This window comes from Hemiscyllium ocellatum, unplaced genomic scaffold, assembly GCF_020745735.1.
Source record: "Hemiscyllium ocellatum isolate sHemOce1 unplaced genomic scaffold, sHemOce1.pat.X.cur. scaffold_3615_pat_ctg1, whole genome shotgun sequence".
Taxonomy (NCBI): domain Eukaryota; kingdom Metazoa; phylum Chordata; class Chondrichthyes; order Orectolobiformes; family Hemiscylliidae; genus Hemiscyllium; species Hemiscyllium ocellatum.
In genome coordinates, this window is record NW_026868512.1 from 1 (window position 1) to 20,742 (window position 20,742).

A 20,742-nucleotide genomic window follows, 5' to 3' on the forward strand; every position below is an offset into this window, starting at 1 on the left:
AATCACCGGAGACATCATCGGTCAGCGATCTCAAACTGAAATCGGTGAACACACACGGCCCCGTTCTTTGCCTGCAGAACAAAGAAGTTTTTGGATTTCAACTGAACGCTGTAAGTGACAAAAGCAGAAGTTGCAGGAAAGCTCAACTTGACAAAAGTAGCAGCTCTCAGTCCAACAGGGTTATTCGGGAGCGCGTCGCGTACCTCTGGTGTTTGGGGTGAAAACTCGCCCTTCCTCAGAAGCCGCTTGGACCATAAACAGGCGTTGAGCGATTCGAACATGGTACTCGTCAGTCGCATACCAAACATTGAAACTGACTGCGGCTGGCCTGGCAAAGAGGATAAATGCGATGAGGCCCCAGTGAGATTTGAACTCACGCCCTCTGGTTTACGAGACCAGCGCTCTAACCGCTGAGCTATGGAGCCGGGCGAGCGGCCGCCGCGAACCTTTGGCTGATTGGGTAACAGCCCTCGCGTCACCGTCTGGACAGTTTGAACACTCTCTCTCCCCGTGCGCGCGTGGGTTTGCTCCGCTGCTCCGGTTACAGAGATGTGCAGCTTCTGCGGGATTGGCCATGCTTCATTGTCCCATTGTGTACGGTGATTGTGCGGGCTCGATGGATTAGTCAGCATTCAATGTACAACGATGCAGTGTGCGGAATGGGTCTGGGTAGACTGCTCTCTGCAGGTCGGTGTTGACGAGATTAGAATAAATTAGATTGGCGACAGTGTGGAAACAGGCCCTTCAGCCCAACAAGTCCACATCAACCCACCCAGACCCGTTTCTCTCTGAATAATGTACCTACGACTAGGGCAATTTAGAATGGCCAATTCACACGACTTGCACGTCTTTAGACAGTGGGAGCGAACCGGAGCAAACCCACGCAGACTCTGGGCGAATGTGCAAACACGACACAGACAGTCCCCTAAAGCTGGAATCGTGACTGCGTCCCTAGTGCTGTGAGGCAGCAGTGCGAACCACTGAGCGGCTAGTTGGGCGGAATGGCCTGTTTCCAAACTGGAGGGATTCTATGCTTCTGTGATAGCTGAGAATCACCGGGAGACATGATTGGGAATGGTCATTCGTCGCTTGGAGTGACTGAGGTCAGCGATCTCAAACTTTAATCGGTTCACACGAACAAAAACAGCCCCCGTTCTTTGCCTGCAGAAGAAAGAAGTTGCAGGAAAACCTGCTCACCTGGTCGGAGACGAGAAATGAGAGGCGTTTCAGACATCAATTCCCAAAAGCAGCAGCTATGAGTCCAACAGGAGCGCCACCCCCCCCGCCGGTGGACGCTCGTGCTTCCAAGAAGCCGGTTGGACGACAAACGGGCGAGGAGCAATTTGAAGAACACAGCGCTCCTCAGCGTCATACCACAAGACTGAGAGGCCCCAGTGAGATTTGAACTCACGACCTCTGGTTTACAAGACCAGTGCTCTAACCGCTGAGCTATGCAGCCAGGCGTCAGGTCGCTCAGCGGAACTTGGCTGACTGGTTAACACTGGCTGAGTCAGAACGCTTGGGACACAGGTTCCAATCGACCCTCGCGTCACCGTCTGAACGGTTTGAACATTCTCCCCGTGGGTTTGCTCCGGCTGCTCCGTTTACAAAGAAGTGTAGCTTCTGCGGGATTGGCCACGCTTCATTGTCCCATTGTGTACGGTGATTGTGCGGGCTCGGTGGATTAGTCAGCATTCAATGTAGAATGATGCAGTGCGCGGAATGGGCCTGGGTAGATTGCTCTCTGCAGGTCGGTGTTGACGAGATAAGAATATATGAGATTGGTGACAGTGTGGAAACAGGCCCTTCAGCCCAACAAGTCCAAACTGTTTCCAAACTGGAGGGATTCTGTGCTCCTGTGATATCTGAGAATCACCGGGAGACATCATCGGTCAGCGATCTCAAACTGAAATCGGTGAACACACACGGCCCCGTTCTTTGCCTGCAGAACAAAGAAGTTTTTGGATTTCAACTGAACGCTGTAAGTGACAAAAGCAGAAGTTGCAGGAAAGCTCAACTTGACAAAAGTAGCAGCTCTCAGTCCAACAGGGTTATTCGGGAGCGCGTCTCGTTCCTCTGGTGTTTGGGGGTGAAAACTCGCCCTTCCTAGAAGCCGCTTGGACCATAAACAGGCGTTGAGCGATTCGAACATGGTACTCGTCAGTCGCATACCAAACATTGAAACTGACTGCGGGCTGGCCTGGCAAAGAGGATAAATGCGATGAGGCCCCAGTGAGATTTGAACTCACGCCCTCTGGTTTACGAGACCAGTGCTCTAACCGCTGAGCTATGGAGCCGGGCGAGCGGCCGCCGCGAACCTTTGGCTGATTGGGTAACAGCCCTCGCGTCACCGTCTGGACAGTTTGAACACTCTCTCTCCCCGTGCGCGCGTGGGTTTGCTCCGGCTGCTCCGGTTACAGAGATGTGCAGCTTCTGCGGGATTGGCCACGCTTCATTGTCCCATTGTGTACGGTGATTGTGCGGGCTCGATGGATTAGTCAGCATTCAATGTACAACGATGCAGTGTGCGGAATGGGTCTGGGTAGACTGCTCTCTGCAGGTCGGTGTTGACGAGATTAGAATAAATTAGATTGGCGACAGTGTGGAAACAGGCCCTTCAGCCCAACAAGTCCACATCAACCCACCCAGACCCGTTTCTCTCTGAATAATGTACCTACGACTAGGGGCAATTTAGAATGGCCAATTCACACGACTTGCACGTCTTTAGACAGTGGGAGCGAACCGGAGCAAACCCACGCAGACTCTGGGCGAATGTGCAAACACGACACAGACAGTCCCCTAAAGCTGGAATCGTGACTGCGTCCCTAGTGCTGTGAGGCAGCAGTGCGAACCACTGAGCGGCTAGTTGGGCGGAATGGCCTGTTTCCAAACTGGAGGGATTCTATGCTTCTGTGATAGCTGAGAATCACCGGGAGACATGATTGGGAATGGTCATTCGGTCGCTTGGAGTGACTGAGGTCAGCGATCTCAAACTTTAATCGGTCAGCGATCTCAAACTTTAATCGGTGAACACACACAGCCCCGTTCTTTGCCTGCAGAAGAAAGAAGTTGCAGGAAAACCTGCTCACCTGGTCGGAGACGAGAAATGAGAGGCGTTTCAGACATCAATTCCCAAAAGCAGCAGCTATGAGTCCAACAGGAGCGCCACCCGCCCCGCCGGTGGACGCTCGTGCTTCCAAGAAGCCGGTTGGACGACAAACGGGCGAGGAGCAATTTGAAGAACACAGCGCTCCTCAGCGTCATACCACAAGACTGAGAGGCCCCAGTGAGATTTGAACTCACGACCTCTGGTTTACAAGACCAGTGCTCTAACCGCTGAGCTATGGAGCCAGGCGCCAGGTCGCTCAGCGGAACTTGGCTGACTGGTTAACACTGGCTGAGTCAGAACGCTTGGGACACAGGTTCCAATCGACCCTCGCGTCACCGTCTGAACGGTTTGAACATTCTCCCCGTGGGTTTGCTCCGGCTGCTCCGTTTACAAAGAAGTGTAGCTTCTGCGGGATTGGCCACGCTTCATTGTCCCATTGTGTACGGTGATTGTGCGGGCTCGGTGGATTAGTCAGCATTCAATGTAGAATGATGCAGTGCGCGGAATGGGCCTGGGTAGATTGCTCTCTGCAGGTCGGTGTTGACGAGATAAGAATATATGAGATTGGTGACAGTGTGGAAACAGGCCCTTCAGCCCAACAAGTCCAAACTGTTTCCAAACTGGAGGGATTCTGTGCTCCTGTGATATCTGAGAATCACCGGGAGACATCATCGGTCAGCGATCTCAAACTGAAATCGGTGAACACACACGGCCCCGTTCTTTGCCTGCAGAACAAAGAAGTTTTTGGATTTCAACTGAACGCTGTAAGTGACAAAAGCAGAAGTTGCAGGAAAGCTCAACTTGACAAAAGTAGCAGCTCTCAGTCCAACAGGGTTATTCGGGAGCGCGTCGCGTACCTCTGGTGTTTGGGGGTGAAAACTCGCCCTTCCTCAGAAGCCGCTTGGACCATAAACAGGCGTTGAGCGATTCGAACATGGTACTCGTCAGTCGCATACCAAACATTGAAACTGACTGCGGGCTGGCCTGGCAAAGAGGATAAATGCGATGAGGCCCCAGTGAGATTTGAACTCACGCCCTCTGGTTTACGAGACCAGCGCTCTAACCGCTGAGCTATGGAGCCGGGCGAGCGGCCGCCGCGAACCTTTGGCTGATTGGGTAACAGCCCTCGCGTCACCGTCTGGACAGTTTGAACACTCTCTCTCCCCGTGCGCGCGTGGGTTTGCTCCGGCTGCTCCGGTTACAGAGATGTGCAGCTTCTGCGGGATTGGCCACGCTTCATTGTCCCATTGTGTACGGTGATTGTGCGGGCTCGATGGATTAGTCAGCATTCAATGTACAACGATGCAGTGTGCGGAATGGGTCTGGGTAGACTGCTCTCTGCAGGTCGGTGTTGACGAGATTAGAATAAATTAGATTGGCGACAGTGTGGAAACAGGCCCTTCAGCCCAACAAGTCCACATCAACCCACCCAGACCCGTTTCTCTCTCTGAATAATGTACCTACGACTAGGGGCAATTTAGAATGGCCAATTCACACGACTTGCACGTCTTTAGACAGTGGGAGCGAACCGGAGCAAACCCACGCAGACTCTGGGCGAATGTGCAAACACGACACAGACAGTCCCCTAAAGCTGGAATCGTGACTGCGTCCCTAGTGCTGTGAGGCAGCAGTGCGAACCACTGAGCGGCTAGTTGGGCGGAATGGCCTGTTTCCAAACTGGAGGGATTCTATGCTTCTGTGATAGCTGAGAATCACCGGGAGACATGATTGGGAATGGTCATTCGGTCGCTTGGAGTGACTGAGGTCAGCGATCTCAAACTTTAATCGGTGAACACACACAGCCCCGTTCTTTGCCTGCAGAAGAAAGAAGTTGCAGGAAAACCTGCTCACCTGGTCGGAGACGAGAAATGAGAGGCGTTTCAGACATCAATTCCCAAAAGCAGCAGCTATGAGTCCAACAGGAGCGCCACCCGCCCCGCCGGTGGACGCTCGTGCTTCCAAGAAGCCGGTTGGACGACAAACGGGCGAGGAGCAATTTGAAGAACACAGCGCTCCTCAGCGTCATACCACAAGACTGAGAGGCCCCAGTGAGATTTGAACTCACGACCTCTGGTTTACAAGACCAGTGCTCTAACCGCTGAGCTATGGAGCCAGGCGCCAGGTCGCTCAGCGGAACTTGGCTGACTGGTTAACACTGGCTGAGTCAGAACGCTTGGGACACAGGTTCCAATCGACCCTCGCGTCACCGTCTGAACGGTTTGAACATTCTCCCCGTGGGTTTGCTCCGGCTGCTCCGTTTACAAAGAAGTGTAGCTTCTGCGGGATTGGCCACGCTTCATTGTCCCATTGTGTACGGTGATTGTGCGGGCTCGGTGGATTAGTCAGCATTCAATGTAGAATGATGCAGTGCGCGGAATGGGCCTGGGTAGATTGCTCTCTGCAGGTCGGTGTTGACGAGATAAGAATATATGAGATTGGTGACAGTGTGGAAACAGGCCCTTCAGCCCAACAAGTCCAAACTGTTTCCAAACTGGAGGGATTCTGTGCTCCTGTGATATCTGAGAATCACAGGAGACATCATCGGTCAGCGATCTCAAACTGAAATCGGTGAACACACACGGCCCCGTTCTTTGCCTGCAGAACAAAGAAGTTTTTGGATTTCAACTGAACGCTGTAAGTGACAAAAGCAGAAGTTGCAGGAAAGCTCAACTTGACAAAAGTAGCAGCTCTCAGTCCAACAGGGTTATTCGGGAGCGCGTCGCGTACCTCTGGTGTTTGGGGGTGAAAACTCGCCCTTCCTCAGAAGCCGCTTGGACCATAAACAGGCGTTGAGCGATTCGAACATGGTACTCGTCAGTCGCATACCAAACATTGAAACTGACTGCGGGCTGGCCTGGCAAAGAGGATAAATGCGATGAGGCCCCAGTGAGATTTGAACTCACGCCCTCTGGTTTACGAGACCAGCGCTCTAACCGCTGAGCTATGGAGCCGGGCGAGCGGCCGCCGCGAACCTTTGGCTGATTGGGTAACAGCCCTCGCGTCACCGTCTGGACAGTTTGAACACTCTCTCTCCCCGTGCGCGCGTGGGTTTGCTCCGGCTGCTCCGGTTACAGAGATGTGCAGCTTCTGCGGGATTGGCCATGCTTCATTGTCCCATTGTGTACGGTGATTGTGCGGGCTCGATGGATTAGTCAGCATTCAATGTACAACGATGCAGTGTGCGGAATGGGTCTGGGTAGACTGCTCTCTGCAGGTCGGTGTTGACGAGATTAGAATAAATTAGATTGGCGACAGTGTGGAAACAGGCCCTTCAGCCCAACAAGTCCACATCAACCCACCCAGACCCGTTTCTCTCTGAATAATGTACCTACGACTAGGGGCAATTTAGAATGGCCAATTCACACGACTTGCACGTCTTTAGACAGTGGGAGCGAACCGGAGCAAACCCACGCAGACTCTGGGCGAATGTGCAAACACGACACAGACAGTCCCCTAAAGCTGGAATCGTGACTGCGTCCCTAGTGCTGTGAGGCAGCAGTGCGAACCACTGAGCGGCTAGTTGGGCGGAATGGCCTGTTTCCAAACTGGAGGGATTCTATGCTTCTGTGATAGCTGAGAATCACCGGGAGACATGATTGGGAATGGTCATTCGGTCGCTTGGAGTGACTGAGGTCAGCGATCTCAAACTTTAATCGGTGAACACACACAGCCCCGTTCTTTGCCTGCAGAAGAAAGAAGTTGCAGGAAAACCTGCTCACCTGGTCGGAGACGAGAAATGAGAGGCGTTTCAGACATCAATTCCCAAAAGCAGCAGCTATGAGTCCAACAGGAGCGCCACCCGCCCCGCCGGTGGACGCTCGTGCTTCCAAGAAGCCGGTTGGACGACAAACGGGCGAGGAGCAATTTGAAGAACACAGCGCTCCTCAGCGTCATACCACAAGACTGAGAGGCCCCAGTGAGATTTGAACTCACGACCTCTGGTTTACAAGACCAGTGCTCTAACCGCTGAGCTATGGAGCCAGGCGCCAGGTCGCTCAGCGGAACTTGGCTGACTGGTTAACACTGGCTGAGTCAGAACGCTTGGGACACAGGTTCCAATCGACCCTCGCGTCACCGTCTGAACGGTTTGAACATTCTCCCCGTGGGTTTGCTCCGGCTGCTCCGTTTACAAAGAAGTGTAGCTTCTGCGGGATTGGCCACGCTTCATTGTCCCATTGTGTACGGTGATTGTGCGGGCTCGGTGGATTAGTCAGCATTCAATGTAGAATGATGCAGTGCGCGGAATGGGCCTGGGTAGATTGCTCTCTGCAGGTCGGTGTTGACGAGATAAGAATATATGAGATTGGTGACAGTGTGGAAACAGGCCCTTCAGCCCAACAAGTCCAAACTGTTTCCAAACTGGAGGGATTCTGTGCTCCTGTGATATCTGAGAATCACCGGGAGACATCATCGGTCAGCGATCTCAAACTGAAATCGGTGAACACACACGGCCCCGTTCTTTGCCTGCAGAACAAAGAAGTTTTTGGATTTCAACTGAACGCTGTAAGTGACAAAAGCAGAAGTTGCAGGAAAGCTCAACTTGACAAAAGTAGCAGCTCTCAGTCCAACAGGGTTATTCGGGAGCGCGTCGCGTACCTCTGGTGTTTGGGGGTGAAAACTCGCCCTTCCTCAGAAGCCGCTTGGACCATAAACAGGCGTTGAGCGATTCGAACATGGTACTCGTCAGTCGCATACCAAACATTGAAACTGACTGCGGGCTGGCCTGGCAAAGAGGATAAATGCGATGAGGCCCCAGTGAGATTTGAACTCACGCCCTCTGGTTTACGAGACCAGCGCTCTAACCGCTGAGCTATGGAGCCGGGCGAGCGGCCGCCGCGAACCTTTGGCTGATTGGGTAACAGCCCTCGCGTCACCGTCTGGACAGTTTGAACACTCTCTCTCCCCGTGCGCGCGTGGGTTTGCTCCGGCTGCTCCGGTTACAGAGATGTGCAGCTTCTGCGGGATTGGCCATGCTTCATTGTCCCATTGTGTACGGTGATTGTGCGGGCTCGATGGATTAGTCAGCATTCAATGTACAACGATGCAGTGTGCGGAATGGGTCTGGGTAGACTGCTCTCTGCAGGTCGGTGTTGACGAGATTAGAATAAATTAGATTGGCGACAGTGTGGAAACAGGCCCTTCAGCCCAACAAGTCCACATCAACCCACCCAGACCCGTTTCTCTCTGAATAATGTACCTACGACTAGGGGCAATTTAGAATGGCCAATTCACACGACTTGCACGTCTTTAGACAGTGGGAGCGAACCGGAGCAAACCCACGCAGACTCTGGGCGAATGTGCAAACACGACACAGACAGTCCCCTAAAGCTGGAATCGTGACTGCGTCCCTAGTGCTGTGAGGCAGCAGTGCGAACCACTGAGCGGCTAGTTGGGCGGAATGGCCTGTTTCCAAACTGGAGGGATTCTATGCTTCTGTGATAGCTGAGAATCACCGGGAGACATGATTGGGAATGGTCATTCGGTCGCTTGGAGTGACTGAGGTCAGCGATCTCAAACTTTAATCGGTTCAGCGATCTCAAACTTTAATCGGTGAACACACACAGCCCCGTTCTTTGCCTGCAGAAGAAAGAAGTTGCAGGAAAACCTGCTCACCTGGTCGGAGACGAGAAATGAGAGGCGTTTCAGACATCAATTCCCAAAAGCAGCAGCTATGAGTCCAACAGGAGCGCCACCCCCGCCCCGCCGGTGGACGCTCGTGCTTCCAAGAAGCCGGTTGGACGACAAACGGGCGAGGAGCAATTTGAAGAACACAGCGCTCCTCAGCGTCATACCACAAGACTGAGAGGCCCCAGTGAGATTTGAACTCACGACCTCTGGTTTACAAGACCAGTGCTCTAACCGCTGAGCTATGGAGCCAGGCGCAGGTTGCTCAGCGGAACTTGGCTGACTGGTTAACACTGGCTGAGTCAGAACGCTTGGACACAGGTTCCAATCGACCCTCGCGTCACCGTCTGAACGTTTTGAACATTCTCCCCGTGGGTTTGCTCCGGCTGCTCCGTTTACAAAGATGTAGCTTCTGCGGATTGGCCACGCTTCATTGTCCCATTGTGTACGGTGATTGTGTGCGGGCTCGGTGGATTAGTCAGCATTCAATGTAGAATGATGCAGTGCGCGGAATGGGTCTGGGTAGACTGCTCTCTGCAGGTCGGTGTTGACGAGATTAGAATAAATTAGATTGGCGACAGTGTGGAAACAGGCCCTTCAGCCCAACAAGTCCACATCAACCCACCCAGACCCGTTTCTCTCTGAATAATGTACCTACGACTAGGGGCAATTTAGAATGGCCAATTCACACGACTTGCACGTCTTTAGACAGTGGGAGCGAACCGGAGCAAACCCACGCAGACTCTGGGCGAATGTGCAAACACGACACAGACAGTCCCCTAAAGCTGGAATCGTGACTGCGTCCCTAGTGCTGTGAGGCAGCAGTGCGAACCACTGAGCGGCTAGTTGGGCGGAATGGCCTGTTTCCAAACTGGAGGGATTCTATGCTTCTGTGATAGCTGAGAATCACCGGGAGACATGATTGGGAATGGTCATTCGGTCGCTTGGAGTGACTGAGGTCAGCGATCTCAAACTTTAATCGGTTCAGCGATCTCAAACTTTAATCGGTGAACACACACAGCCCCGTTCTTTGCCTGCAGAAGAAAGAAGTTGCAGGAAAACCTGCTCACCTGGTCGGAGACGAGAAATGAGAGGCGTTTCAGACATCAATTCCCAAAAGCAGCAGCTATGAGTCCAACAGGAGCGCCACCCGCCCCGCCGGTGGACGCTCGTGCTTCCAAGAAGCCGGTTGGACGACAAACGGGCGAGGAGCAATTTGAAGAACACAGCGCTCCTCAGCGTCATACCACAAGACTGAGAGGCCCCAGTGAGATTTGAACTCACGACCTCTGGTTTACAAGACCAGTGCTCTAACCGCTGAGCTATGGAGCCAGGCGCCAGGTCGCTCAGCGGAACTTGGCTGACTGGTTAACACTGGCTGAGTCAGAACGCTTGGGACACAGGTTCCAATCGACCCTCGCGTCACCGTCTGAACGGTTTGAACATTCTCCCCGTGGGTTTGCTCCGGCTGCTCCGTTTACAAAGAAGTGTAGCTTCTGCGGGATTGGCCACGCTTCATTGTCCCATTGTGTACGGTGATTGTGCGGGCTCGGTGGATTAGTCAGCATTCAATGTAGAATGATGCAGTGCGCGGAATGGGCCTGGGTAGATTGCTCTCTGCAGGTCGGTGTTGACGAGATAAGAATATATGAGATTGGTGACAGTGTGGAAACAGGCCCTTCAGCCCAACAAGTCCAAACTGTTTCCAAACTGGAGGGATTCTGTGCTCCTGTGATATCTGAGAATCACCGGGAGACATCATCGGTCAGCGATCTCAAACTGAAATCGGTGAACACACACGGCCCCGTTCTTTGCCTGCAGAACAAAGAAGTTTTTGGATTTCAACTGAACGCTGTAAGTGACAAAAGCAGAAGTTGCAGGAAAGCTCAACTTGACAAAAGTAGCAGCTCTCAGTCCAACAGGGTTATTCGGGAGCGCGTCGCGTTCCTCTGGTGTTTGGGGGTGAAAACTCGCCCTTCCTCAGAAGCCGCTTGGACCATAAACAGGCGTTGAGCGATTCGAACATGGTACTCGTCAGTCGCATACCAAACATTGAAACTGACTGCGGGCTGGCCTGGCAAAGAGGATAAATGCGATGAGGCCCCAGTGAGATTTGAACTCACGCCCTCTGGTTTACGAGACCAGCGCTCTAACCGCTGAGCTATGGAGCCGGGCGAGCGGCCGCCGCGAACCTTTGGCTGATTGGGTAACAGCCCTCGCGTCACCGTCTGGACAGTTTGAACACTCTCTCTCCCCGTGCGCGCGTGGGTTTGCTCCGGCTGCTCCGGTTACAGAGATGTGCAGCTTCTGCGGGATTGGCCATGCTTCATTGTCCCATTGTGTACGGTGATTGTGCGGGCTCGATGGATTAGTCAGCATTCAATGTACAACGATGCAGTGTGCGGAATGGGTCTGGGTAGACTGCTCTCTGCAGGTCGGTGTTGACGAGATTAGAATAAATTAGATTGGCGACAGTGTGGAAACAGGCCCTTCAGCCCAACAAGTCCACATCAACCCACCCAGACCCGTTTCTCTCTGAATAATGTACCTACGACTAGGGGCAATTTAGAATGGCCAATTCACACGACTTGCACGTCTTTAGACAGTGGGAGCGAACCGGAGCAAACCCACGCAGACTCTGGGCGAATGTGCAAACACGACACAGACAGTCCCCTAAAGCTGGAATCGTGACTGCGTCCCTAGTGCTGTGAGGCAGCAGTGCGAACCACTGAGCGGCTAGTTGGGCGGAATGGCCTGTTTCCAAACTGGAGGGATTCTATGCTTCTGTGATAGCTGAGAATCACCGGGAGACATGATTGGGAATGGTCATTCGGTCGCTTGGAGTGACTGAGGTCAGCGATCTCAAACTTTAATCGGTGAACACACACAGCCCCGTTCTTTGCCTGCAGAAGAAAGAAGTTGCAGGAAAACCTGCTCACCTGGTCGGAGACGAGAAATGAGAGGCGTTTCAGACATCAATTCCCAAAAGCAGCAGCTATGAGTCCAACAGGAGCGCCACCCGCCCCGCCGGTGGACGCTCGTGCTTCCAAGAAGCCGGTTGGACGACAAACGGGCGAGGAGCAATTTGAAGAACACAGCGCTCCTCAGCGTCATACCACAAGACTGAGAGGCCCCAGTGAGATTTGAACTCACGACCTCTGGTTTACAAGACCAGTGCTCTAACCGCTGAGCTATGGAGCCAGGCGCCAGGTCGCTCAGCGGAACTTGGCTGACTGGTTAACACTGGCTGAGTCAGAACGCTTGGGACACAGGTTCCAATCGACCCTCGCGTCACCGTCTGAACGGTTTGAACATTCTCCCCGTGGGTTTGCTCCGGCTGCTCCGTTTACAAAGAAGTGTAGCTTCTGCGGGATTGGCCACGCTTCATTGTCCCATTGTGTACGGTGATTGTGCGGGCTCGGTGGATTAGTCAGCATTCAATGTAGAATGATGCAGTGCGCGGAATGGGCCTGGGTAGATTGCTCTCTGCAGGTCGGTGTTGACGAGATAAGAATATATGAGATTGGTGACAGTGTGGAAACAGGCCCTTCAGCCCAACAAGTCCAAACTGTTTCCAAACTGGAGGGATTCTGTGCTCCTGTGATATCTGAGAATCACCGGGAGACATCATCGGTCAGCGATCTCAAACTGAAATCGGTGAACACACACGGCCCCGTTCTTTGCCTGCAGAACAAAGAAGTTTTTGGATTTCAACTGAACGCTGTAAGTGACAAAAGCAGAAGTTGCAGGAAAGCTCAACTTGACAAAAGTAGCAGCTCTCAGTCCAACAGGGTTATTCGGGAGCGCGTCGCGTACCTCTGGTGTTTGGGGGTGAAAACTCGCCCTTCCTCAGAAGCCGCTTGGACCATAAACAGGCGTTGAGCGATTCGAACATGGTACTCGTCAGTCGCATACCAAACATTGAAACTGACTGCGGGCTGGCCTGGCAAAGAGGATAAATGCGATGAGGCCCCAGTGAGATTTGAACTCACGCCCTCTGGTTTACGAGACCAGCGCTCTAACCGCTGAGCTATGGAGCCGGGCGAGCGGCCGCCGCGAACCTTTGGCTGATTGGGTAACAGCCCTCGCGTCACCGTCTGGACAGTTTGAACACTCTCTCTCCCCGTGCGCGCGTGGGTTTGCTCCGGCTGCTCCGGTTACAGAGATGTGCAGCTTCTGCGGGATTGGCCATGCTTCATTGTCCCATTGTGTACGGTGATTGTGCGGGCTCGATGGATTAGTCAGCATTCAATGTACAACGATGCAGTGTGCGGAATGGGTCTGGGTAGACTGCTCTCTGCAGGTCGGTGTTGACGAGATTAGAATAAATTAGATTGGCGACAGTGTGGAAACAGGCCCTTCAGCCCAACAAGTCCACATCAACCCACCCAGACCCGTTTCTCTCTGAATAATGTACCTACGACTAGGGGCAATTTAGAATGGCCAATTCACACGACTTGCACGTCTTTAGACAGTGGGAGCGAACCGGAGCAAACCCACGCAGACTCTGGGCGAATGTGCAAACACGACACAGACAGTCCCCTAAAGCTGGAATCGTGACTGCGTCCCTAGTGCTGTGAGGCAGCAGTGCGAACCACTGAGCGGCTAGTTGGGCGGAATGGCCTGTTTCCAAACTGGAGGGATTCTATGCTTCTGTGATAGCTGAGAATCACCGGGAGACATGATTGGGAATGGTCATTCGGTCGCTTGGAGTGACTGAGGTCAGCGATCTCAAACTTTAATCGGTGAACACACACAGCCCCGTTCTTTGCCTGCAGAAGAAAGAAGTTGCAGGAAAACCTGCTCACCTGGTCGGAGACGAGAAATGAGAGGCGTTTCAGACATCAATTCCCAAAAGCAGCAGCTATGAGTCCAACAGGAGCGCCACCCGCCCCGCCGGTGGACGCTCGTGCTTCCAAGAAGCCGGTTGGACGACAAACGGGCGAGGAGCAATTTGAAGAACACAGCGCTCCTCAGCGTCATACCACAAGACTGAGAGGCCCCAGTGAGATTTGAACTCACGACCTCTGGTTTACAAGACCAGTGCTCTAACCGCTGAGCTATGGAGCCAGGCGCCAGGTCGCTCAGCGGAACTTGGCTGACTGGTTAACACTGGCTGAGTCAGAACGCTTGGGACACAGGTTCCAATCGACCCTCGCGTCACCGTCTGAACGGTTTGAACATTCTCCCCGTGGGTTTGCTCCGGCTGCTCCGTTTACAAAGAAGTGTAGCTTCTGCGGGATTGGCCACGCTTCATTGTCCCATTGTGTACGGTGATTGTGCGGGCTCGGTGGATTAGTCAGCATTCAATGTAGAATGATGCAGTGCGCGGAATGGGCCTGGGTAGATTGCTCTCTGCAGGTCGGTGTTGACGAGATAAGAATATATGAGATTGGTGACAGTGTGGAAACAGGCCCTTCAGCCCAACAAGTCCAAACTGTTTCCAAACTGGAGGGATTCTGTGCTCCTGTGATATCTGAGAATCACCGGGAGACATCATCGGTCAGCGATCTCAAACTGAAATCGGTGAACACACACGGCCCCGTTCTTTGCCTGCAGAACAAAGAAGTTTTTGGATTTCAACTGAACGCTGTAAGTGACAAAAGCAGAAGTTGCAGGAAAGCTCAACTTGACAAAAGTAGCAGCTCTCAGTCCAACAGGGTTATTCGGGAGCGCGTCGCGTTCCTCTGGTGTTTGGGGGTGAAAACTCGCCCTTCCTCAGAAGCCGCTTGGACCATAAACAGGCGTTGAGCGATTCGAACATGGTACTCGTCAGTCGCATACCAAACATTGAAACTGACTGCGGGCTGGCCTGGCAAAGAGGATAAATGCGATGAGGCCCCAGTGAGATTTGAACTCACGCCCTCTGGTTTACGAGACCAGCGCTCTAACCGCTGAGCTATGGAGCCGGGCGAGCGGCCGCCGCGAACCTTTGGCTGATTGGGTAACAGCCCTCGCGTCACCGTCTGGACAGTTTGAACACTCTCTCTCCCCGTGCGCGCGTGGGTTTGCTCCGGCTGCTCCGGTTACAGAGATGTGCAGCTTCTGCGGGATTGGCCATGCTTCATTGTCCCATTGTGTACGGTGATTGTGCGGGCTCGATGGATTAGTCAGCATTCAATGTACAACGATGCAGTGTGCGGAATGGGTCTGGGTAGACTGCTCTCTGCAGGTCGGTGTTGACGAGATTAGAATAAATTAGATTGGCGACAGTGTGGAAACAGGCCCTTCAGCCCAACAAGTCCACATCAACCCACCCAGACCCGTTTCTCTCTGAATAATGTACCTACGACTAGGGGCAATTTAGAATGGCCAATTCACACGACTTGCACGTCTTTAGACAGTGGGAGCGAACCGGAGCAAACCCACGCAGACTCTGGGCGAATGTGCAAACACGACACAGACAGTCCCCTAAAGCTGGAATCGTGACTGCGTCCCTAGTGCTGTGAGGCAGCAGTGCGAACCACTGAGCGGCTAGTTGGGCGGAATGGCCTGTTTCCAAACTGGAGGGATTCTATGCTTCTGTGATAGCTGAGAATCACCGGGAGACATGATTGGGAATGGTCATTCGGTCGCTTGGAGTGACTGAGGTCAGCGATCTCAAACTTTAATCGGTGCGATCTCAAACTTTAATCGGTGAACACACACAGCCCCGTTCTTTGCCTGCAGAAGAAAGAAGTTGCAGGAAAACCTGCTCACCTGGTCGGAGACGAGAAATGAGAGGCGTTTCAGACATCAATTCCCAAAAGCAGCAGCTATGAGTCCAACAGGAGCGCCACCCGCCCCGCCGGTGGACGCTCGTGCTTCCAAGAAGCCGGTTGGACGACAAACGGGCGAGGAGCAATTTGAAGAACACAGCGCTCCTCAGCGTCATACCACAAGACTGAGAGGCCCCAGTGAGATTTGAACTCACGACCTCTGGTTTACAAGACCAGTGCTCTAACCGCTGAGCTATGGAGCCAGGCGCCAGGTCGCTCAGCGGAACTTGGCTGACTGGTTAACACTGGCTGAGTCAGAACGCTTGGGACACAGGTTCCAATCGACCCTCGCGTCACCGTCTGAACGGTTTGAACATTCTCCCCGTGGGTTTGCTCCGGCTGCTCCGTTTACAAAGAAGTGTAGCTTCTGCGGGATTGGCCACGCTTCATTGTCCCATTGTGTACGGTGATTGTGCGGGCTCGGTGGATTAGTCAGCATTCAATGTAGAATGATGCAGTGCGCGGAATGGGCCTGGGTAGATTGCTCTCTGCAGGTCGGTGTTGACGAGATAAGAATATATGAGATTGGTGACAGTGTGGAAACAGGCCCTTCAGCCCAACAAGTCCAAACTGTTTCCAAACTGGAGGGATTCTGTGCTCCTGTGATATCTGAGAATCACCGGGAGACATCATCGGTCAGCGATCTCAAACTGAAATCGGTGAACACACACGGCCCCGTTCTTTGCCTGCAGAACAAAGAAGTTTTTGGATTTCAACTGAACGCTGTAAGTGACAAAAGCAGAAGTTGCAGGAAAGCTCAACTTGACAAAAGTAGCAGCTCTCAGTCCAACAGGGTTATTCGGGAGCGCGTCGCGTACCTCTGGTGTTTGGGGGTGAAAACTCGCCCTTCCTCAGAAGCCGCTTGGACCATAAACAGGCGTTGAGCGATTCGAACATGGTACTCGTCAGTCGCATACCAAACATTGAAACTGACTGCGGGCTGGCCTGGCAAAGAGGATAAATGCGATGAGGCCCCAGTGAGATTTGAACTCACGCCCTCTGGTTTACGAGACCAGCGCTCTAACCGCTGAGCTATGGAGCCGGGCGAGCGGCCGCCGCGAACCTTTGGCTGATTGGGTAACAGCCCTCGCGTCACCGTCTGGACAGTTTGAACACTCTCTCTCCCCGTGCGCGCGTGGGTTTGCTCCGGCTGCTCCGGTTACAGAGATGTGCAGCTTCTGCGGGATTGGCCATGCTTCATTGTCCCATTGTGTACGGTGATTGTGCGGGCTCGATGGATTAGTCAGCATTCAATGTACAACGATGCAGTGTGCGGAATGGGTCTGGGTAGACTGCTCTCTGCAGGTCGGTGTTGACGAGATTAGAATAAATTAGATTGGCGACAGTGTGGAAACAGGCCCTTCAGCCCAACAAGTCCACATCAACCCACCCAGACCCGTTTCTCTCTGAATAATGTACCTACGACTAGGGGCAATTTAGAATGGCCAATTCACACGACTTGCACGTCTTTAGACAGTGGGAGCGAACCGGAGCAAACCCACGCAGACTCTGGGCGAATGTGCAAACACGACACAGACAGTCCCCTAAAGCTGGAATCGTGACTGCGTCCCTAGTGCTGTGAGGCAGCAGTGCGAACCACTGAGCGGCTAGTTGGGCGGAATGGCCTGTTTCCAAACTGGAGGGATTCTATGCTTCTGTGATAGCTGAGAATCACCGGGAGACATGATTGGGAATGGTCATTCGGTCGCTTGGAGTGACTGAGGTCAGCGATCTCAAACTTTAATCGGTTCAGCGATCTCAAACTTTAATCGGTGAACACACACAGCCCCGTTCTTTGCCTGCAGAAGAAAGAAGTTGCAGGAAAACCTGCTCACCTGGTCGGAGACGAGAAATGAGAGGCGTTTCAGACATCAATTCCCAAAAGCAGCAGCTATGAGTCCAACAGGAGCGCCACCCGCCCCGCCGGTGGACGCTCGTGCTTCCAAGAAGCCGGTTGGACGACAAACGGGCGAGGAGCAATTTGAAGAACACAGCGCTCCTCAGCGTCATACCACAAGACTGAGAGGCCCCAGTGAGATTTGAACTCACGACCTCTGGTTTACAAGACCAGTGCTCTAACCGCTGAGCTATGGAGCCAGGCGCCAGGTCGCTCAGCGGAACTTGGCTGACTGGTTAACACTGGCTGAGTCAGAACGCTTGGGACACAGGTTCCAATCGACCCTCGCGTCACCGTCTGAACGGTTTGAACATTCTCCCCGTGGGTTTGCTCCGGCTGCTCCGTTTACAAAGAAGTGTAGCTTCTGCGGGATTGGCCACGCTTCATTGTCCCATTGTGTACGGTGATTGTGCGGGCTCGGTGGATTAGTCAGCATTCAATGTAGAATGATGCAGTGCGCGGAATGGGCCTGGGTAGATTGCTCTCTGCAGGTCGGTGTTGACGAGATAAGAATATATGAGATTGGTGACAGTGTGGAAACAGGCCCTTCAGCCCAACAAGTCCAAACTGTTTCCAAACTGGAGGGATTCTGTGCTCCTGTGATATCTGAGAATCACCGGGAGACATCATCGGTCAGCGATCTCAAACTGAAATCGGTGAACACACACGGCCCCGTTCTTTGCCTGCAGAACAAAGAAGTTTTTGGATTTCAACTGAACGCTGTAAGTGACAAAAGCAGAAGTTGCAGGAAAGCTCAACTTGACAAAAGTAGCAGCTCTCAGTCCAACAGGGTTATTCGGGAGCGCGTCGCGTACCTCTGGTGTTTGGGGGTGAAAACTCGCCCTTCCTCAGAAGCCGCTTGGACCATAAACAGGCGTTGAGCGATTCGAACATGGTACTCGTCAGTCGCATACCAAACATTGAAACTGACTGCGGGCTGGCCTGGCAAAGAGGATAAATGCGATGAGGCCCCAGTGAGATTTGAACTCACGCCCTCTGGTTTACGAGACCAGCGCTCTAACCGCTGAGCTATGGAGCCGGGCGAGCGGCCGCCGCGAACCTTTGGCTGATTGGGTAACAGCCCTCGCGTCACCGTCTGGACAGTTTGAACACTCTCTCTCCCCGTGCGCGCGTGGGTTTGCTCCGGCTGCTCCGGTTACAGAGATGTGCAGCTTCTGCGGGATTGGCCATGCTTCATTGTCCCATTGTGTACGGTGATTGTGCGGGCTCGATGGATTAGTCAGCATTCAATGTACAACGATGCAGTGTGCGGAATGGGTCTGGGTAGACTGCTCTCTGCAGGTCGGTGTTGACGAGATTAGAATAAATTAGATTGGCGACAGTGTGGAAACAGGCCCTTCAGCCCAACAAGTCCACATCAACCCACCCAGACCCGTTTCTCTCTGAATAATGTACCTACGACTAGGGGCAATTTAGAATGGCCAATTCACACGACTTGCACGTCTTTAGACAGTGGGAGCGAACCGGAGCAAACCCACGCAGACTCTGGGCGAATGTGCAAACACGACACAGACAGTCCCCTAAAGCTGGAATCGTGACTGCGTCCCTAGTGCTGTGAGGCAGCAGTGCGAACCACTGAGCGGCTAGTTGGGCGGAATGGCCTGTTTCCAAACTGGAGGGATTCTATGCTTCTGTGATAGCTGAGAATCACCGGGAGACATGATTGGGAATGGTCATTCGGTCGCTTGGAGTGACTGAGGTCAGCGATCTCAAACTTTAATCGGTGAACACACACAGCCCCGTTCTTTGCCTGCAGAAGAAAGAAGTTGCAGGAAAACCTGCTCACCTGGTCGGAGACGAGAAATGAGAGGCGTTTCAGACATCAATTCCCAAAAGCAGCAGCTATGAGTCCAACAGGAGCGCCACCCGCCCCGCCGGTGGACGCTCGTGCTTCCAAGAAGCCGGTTGGACGACAAACGGGCGAGGAGCAATTTGAAGAACACAGCGCTCCTCAGCGTCATACCACAAGACTGAGAGGCCCCAGTGAGATTTGAACTCACGACCTCTGGTTTACAAGACCAGTGCTCTAACCGCTGAGCTATGGAGCCAGGCGCCAGGTCGCTCAGCGGAACTTGGCTGACTGGTTAACACTGGCTGAGTCAGAACGCTTGGGACACAGGTTCCAATCGACCCTCGCGTCACCGTCTGAACGGTTTGAACATTCTCCCCGTGGGTTTGCTCCGGCTGCTCCGTTTACAAAGAAGTGTAGCTTCTGCGGGATTGGCCACGCTTCATTGTCCCATTGTGTACGGTGATTGTGCGGGCTCGGTGGATTAGTCAGCATTCAATGTAGAATGATGCAGTGCGCGGAATGGGCCTGGGTAGATTGCTCTCTGCAGGTCGGTGTTGACGAGATAAGAATATATGAGATTGGTGACAGTGTGGAAACAGGCCCTTCAGCCCAACAAGTCCAAACTGTTTCCAAACTGGAGGGATTCTGTGCTCCTGTGATATCTGAGAATCACCGGGAGACATCATCGGTCAGCGATCTCAAACTGAAATCGGTGAACACACACGGCCCCGTTCTTTGCCTGCAGAACAAAGAAGTTTTTGGATTTCAACTGAACGCTGTAAGTGACAAAAGCAGAAGTTGCAGGAAAGCTCAACTTGACAAAAGTAGCAGCTCTCAGTCCAACAGGGTTATTCGGGAGCGCGTCGCGTACCTCTGGTGTTTGGGGGTGAAAACTCGCCCTTCCTCAGAAGCCGCTTGGACCATAAACAGGCGTTGAGCGATTCGAACATGGTACTCGTCAGTCGCATACCAAACATTGAAACTGACTGCGGGCTGGCCTGGCAAAGAGGATAAATGCGATGAGGCCCCAGTGAGATTTGAACTCACGCCCTCTGGTTTACGAGACCAGCGCTCTAACCGCTGAGCTATGGAGCCGGGCGAGCGGCCGCCGCGAACCTTTGGCTGATTGGGTAACAGCCCTCGCGTCACCGTCTGGACAGTTTGAACACTCTCTCTCCCCGTGCGCGCGTGGGTTTGCTCCGGCTGCTCCGGTTACAGAGATGTGCAGCTTCTGCGGGATTGGCCATGCTTCATTGTCCCATTGTGTACGGTGATTGTGCGGGCTCGATGGATTAGTCAGCATTCAATGTACAACGATGCAGTGTGCGGAATGGGTCTGGGTAGACTGCTCTCTGCAGGTCGGTGTTGACGAGATTAGAATAAATTAGATTGGCGACAGTGTGGAAACAGGCCCTTCAGCCCAACAAGTCCACATCAACCCACCCAGACCCGTTTCTCTCTGAATAATGTACCTACGACTAGGGGCAATTTAGAATGGCCAATTCACACGACTTGCACGTCTTTAGACAGTGGGAGCGAA

At 53.2% G+C, this 20,742-nt stretch overlaps 20 non-coding genes across 20 annotated transcripts; all 20 read right to left on the bottom strand.

Annotated features, from left to right (window-relative positions):
• Positions 1-352: 352 nt before the first annotated feature.
• trnat-cgu (transfer RNA threonine (anticodon CGU)) lies at positions 353-425 on the bottom strand. Its single transcript has one exon. It is a non-coding gene; the product is annotated as a tRNA-Thr (tRNA).
• A 2,853-nt stretch (positions 426-3,278) lies between these two features.
• trnat-ugu (transfer RNA threonine (anticodon UGU)) lies at positions 3,279-3,351 on the bottom strand. The gene has a single exon. It is a non-coding gene; the product is annotated as a tRNA-Thr (tRNA).
• Positions 3,352-4,117: 766 nt separating this feature from the next.
• Positions 4,118-4,190, bottom strand: trnat-cgu (transfer RNA threonine (anticodon CGU)). Its single transcript has one exon. It is a non-coding gene; the product is annotated as a tRNA-Thr (tRNA).
• A 959-nt stretch (positions 4,191-5,149) lies between these two features.
• On the bottom strand, positions 5,150-5,222 carry trnat-ugu (transfer RNA threonine (anticodon UGU)). Its single transcript has one exon. It is a non-coding gene; the product is annotated as a tRNA-Thr (tRNA).
• A 765-nt stretch (positions 5,223-5,987) lies between these two features.
• trnat-cgu (transfer RNA threonine (anticodon CGU)) lies at positions 5,988-6,060 on the bottom strand. Its single transcript has one exon. It is a non-coding gene; the product is annotated as a tRNA-Thr (tRNA).
• Positions 6,061-7,017: 957 nt separating this feature from the next.
• trnat-ugu (transfer RNA threonine (anticodon UGU)) lies at positions 7,018-7,090 on the bottom strand. The gene has a single exon. It is a non-coding gene; the product is annotated as a tRNA-Thr (tRNA).
• A 766-nt stretch (positions 7,091-7,856) lies between these two features.
• trnat-cgu (transfer RNA threonine (anticodon CGU)) lies at positions 7,857-7,929 on the bottom strand. Its single transcript has one exon. It is a non-coding gene; the product is annotated as a tRNA-Thr (tRNA).
• Positions 7,930-8,913: 984 nt separating this feature from the next.
• Positions 8,914-8,986, bottom strand: trnat-ugu (transfer RNA threonine (anticodon UGU)). Its single transcript has one exon. It is a non-coding gene; the product is annotated as a tRNA-Thr (tRNA).
• A 1,007-nt stretch (positions 8,987-9,993) lies between these two features.
• On the bottom strand, positions 9,994-10,066 carry trnat-ugu (transfer RNA threonine (anticodon UGU)). The gene has a single exon. It is a non-coding gene; the product is annotated as a tRNA-Thr (tRNA).
• Positions 10,067-10,832: 766 nt separating this feature from the next.
• trnat-cgu (transfer RNA threonine (anticodon CGU)) lies at positions 10,833-10,905 on the bottom strand. Its single transcript has one exon. It is a non-coding gene; the product is annotated as a tRNA-Thr (tRNA).
• A 957-nt stretch (positions 10,906-11,862) lies between these two features.
• trnat-ugu (transfer RNA threonine (anticodon UGU)) lies at positions 11,863-11,935 on the bottom strand. The gene has a single exon. It is a non-coding gene; the product is annotated as a tRNA-Thr (tRNA).
• A 766-nt stretch (positions 11,936-12,701) lies between these two features.
• trnat-cgu (transfer RNA threonine (anticodon CGU)) lies at positions 12,702-12,774 on the bottom strand. The gene has a single exon. It is a non-coding gene; the product is annotated as a tRNA-Thr (tRNA).
• A 957-nt stretch (positions 12,775-13,731) lies between these two features.
• Positions 13,732-13,804, bottom strand: trnat-ugu (transfer RNA threonine (anticodon UGU)). Its single transcript has one exon. It is a non-coding gene; the product is annotated as a tRNA-Thr (tRNA).
• Positions 13,805-14,570: 766 nt separating this feature from the next.
• Positions 14,571-14,643, bottom strand: trnat-cgu (transfer RNA threonine (anticodon CGU)). Its single transcript has one exon. It is a non-coding gene; the product is annotated as a tRNA-Thr (tRNA).
• A 979-nt stretch (positions 14,644-15,622) lies between these two features.
• trnat-ugu (transfer RNA threonine (anticodon UGU)) lies at positions 15,623-15,695 on the bottom strand. The gene has a single exon. It is a non-coding gene; the product is annotated as a tRNA-Thr (tRNA).
• A 766-nt stretch (positions 15,696-16,461) lies between these two features.
• On the bottom strand, positions 16,462-16,534 carry trnat-cgu (transfer RNA threonine (anticodon CGU)). The gene has a single exon. It is a non-coding gene; the product is annotated as a tRNA-Thr (tRNA).
• Positions 16,535-17,516: 982 nt separating this feature from the next.
• trnat-ugu (transfer RNA threonine (anticodon UGU)) lies at positions 17,517-17,589 on the bottom strand. The gene has a single exon. It is a non-coding gene; the product is annotated as a tRNA-Thr (tRNA).
• A 766-nt stretch (positions 17,590-18,355) lies between these two features.
• On the bottom strand, positions 18,356-18,428 carry trnat-cgu (transfer RNA threonine (anticodon CGU)). Its single transcript has one exon. It is a non-coding gene; the product is annotated as a tRNA-Thr (tRNA).
• A 957-nt stretch (positions 18,429-19,385) lies between these two features.
• Positions 19,386-19,458, bottom strand: trnat-ugu (transfer RNA threonine (anticodon UGU)). Its single transcript has one exon. It is a non-coding gene; the product is annotated as a tRNA-Thr (tRNA).
• Positions 19,459-20,224: 766 nt separating this feature from the next.
• Positions 20,225-20,297, bottom strand: trnat-cgu (transfer RNA threonine (anticodon CGU)). The gene has a single exon. It is a non-coding gene; the product is annotated as a tRNA-Thr (tRNA).
• Between the last annotated feature and the right edge of the window lie 445 nt (positions 20,298-20,742).